A 1,915-nucleotide genomic window follows, 5' to 3' on the forward strand; every position below is an offset into this window, starting at 1 on the left:
TGGGCACACTAGGTCACGGACGAGCCCTGCCATCCAGGTGCTCACGTCCCAAAGCAATGCCCCGCCCCCGAAGGCTGAGCAGAGGCAGAGGCCTCCGCAGGCTGCTGGCCCCTGCGGCCTGCGTCCCGCCCTTCCAGAGCCCCTCCCAAAGCTACACACTGCCTTCTCGTTTTTCTCTCCACGGGCTGTTTACTCCCCAGCCTTGGCTCCTGCATATCCCTCCGTCCAGAAGGCTGTCTCCCATCTCTGAACATGCAAACGCGTCAGTCCCTTCCCCTCCATCTGGAGGACCGGAGCTGGTATCTGTCTGCCCGCTGGACCCGCGGGGAACTCCTCAGTGGCAGGCACGGAGCGTTTGCCTCCTCCCAGCCTGGAGACCTCGGCAGACAGCCTTCGGCGGTGAATGGAAGGCATTTTTGTTTTTTTTTTTTCTTTCCCTTGAGCGGCCTGAGCCTCCGGGTCACCGCAGGACTCCCCTTCCCCCAGGCTTCCAGACTATGGTCCTCTGTCCACGGCTCCTCCTGACTCTGCGGCCGGGGCTTTGGCACTGGCTGGCTGGGCCACCTGTGGCCAGGCTCCGACTCTTGTCTGTGCCTCGCCCCCCCCCGCTGTAAACCGTGGCACCGCCCGCTGCTGGCTGGGGCCCTCGGGAACTCTGCCCCACCTCTTCTCGCCCTTATCTCTTACCCTTTGATCCTGCCCACACCCCTGAGGTGCCTGACCACCCGCCTGGGGCCACCCCCAATCCAGGCACAAGCAAGTCGGCCAACCCCATAAGGGCAGGCCTTCCAAGCCCCAAGCTGCTGCCAGGCACCTGGAGCCACAGCCCATCCCACCTGAGGGCCAGGGTCTGCCTGGAAGGGGCTGACCCAGCTTCAGCTGGCAGCTGTCCTCAAGAAGGAAGGCAGTTTCCTGGTCCTGAATACTTAAGCCCTGGGTCGGTTCATCTGCAAAAGTGCAGGTGACAACTGGAACCAGCTTCACCCAAGTCGTTATGAGGATTGACGAGGCCCTGCATGCAAACAACTCGGGCAGAGTGCCTGCTCAGAGAAAGCGCCCTGGAAATGAGTCATTACTCCACTCAGGCTCTTCCAGAAAGGCAAGTGTCTGGTCTAAGATCACAAAGTGAGACAACTGGAGGACGAGACAGCAAAGCCCGGGGACAGCCCTGGACCCAACTCCTTGCTGCAACTACAGTCGTGTCCCACGGATGCCTCAGGGCTGGGGTCTTCCCCGTGTGGGCCCCTCACTCGTCAACTGTATGCCGCACAGGGGATGGGGAACCACTGCCCCCCCCCCCCACTCAGAAGAGCACACCGAGGCTGGCCACTGATTATCAGTCTGTGCCCTCCCGCCTCCCCCCGCCGCAGCAAAGGAACTCAGGCGCCTGGAAGGAGGAACTAGAGAAGGAAGACCCTGTAGCAAGACACCACGCAGGAGTCTGGGAGGCCAGGGGCAGGCGGCGGTCCCTCACTGCTCTGCGATCCCTCCCAGTTGCCTGCCCCTTCTAAGGCCTCAGTTCCCGGAGGGGGGACAGGGTCTCCTCAAAGCAGCTCTAAAGAGGACTTTTCCCTCCTGGGAAAGGTGACCCCTCCCCCCGCCCCGGCCGCTCAACCAGGACCCTCCTTCCCTCCATGACCGCAAGCAAGAGATGCCCAGGGGTGTCCCTGCTCCGGGAGTTATCAGGAAAACAAACAAACCCCAACTGACCGTGGCCGGCCCGGCGGGACCAGCCGGAGCGCACACCTGGCCAGGTTTCGCTCAGAGCTCAACAGCAGGGGCCGCGGCGGCGGTCGGCCCAAGGTCGCGCGGCTGGACCCTGCCCGGCGCTCGGGCTGGGTTCTCCCCCATACCCGATCCCCGGGGTGAGGGCTGCCCCCCACCGCTGATCCCCGATCCCCGGGGTCTTGCCCCG

This window comes from Bison bison, unplaced genomic scaffold (genome assembly GCF_000754665.1).
Source record: "Bison bison bison isolate TAMUID 2011002044 unplaced genomic scaffold, Bison_UMD1.0 scf7180017848453, whole genome shotgun sequence".
NCBI lineage: Eukaryota > Metazoa > Chordata > Mammalia > Artiodactyla > Bovidae > Bison > Bison bison.